Source organism: Pteropus vampyrus, unplaced genomic scaffold, assembly GCF_000151845.1.
Source record: "Pteropus vampyrus isolate Shadow unplaced genomic scaffold, Pvam_2.0 Scaffold84, whole genome shotgun sequence".
Lineage (NCBI taxonomy): Eukaryota > Metazoa > Chordata > Mammalia > Chiroptera > Pteropodidae > Pteropus > Pteropus vampyrus.
Window position 1 is genome coordinate 4,356,918 of NW_011888865.1, and position 250 is coordinate 4,357,167.

A 250-nucleotide genomic window follows, 5' to 3' on the forward strand; every position below is an offset into this window, starting at 1 on the left:
ATATGATTTCTAGAGCTAAGATTTAAAACTAAACTATAAAGTCATAAGAATCCTTGATTGCAAGGGGATGGAGTGAATGGGGAGATATTGGTCAAAGGGTACAAACTTCTAGTTATAAGATGAATAAGTTCTGGAGATCGAGTGTACAGCATGGTGATTATAGCTTACAGTACTGTATTGTATACTTGAAGGTTGCTAAGAGAGTAGATCTTAAATCTTCTCACCACAAAAAATAAATTGCAACTATGTG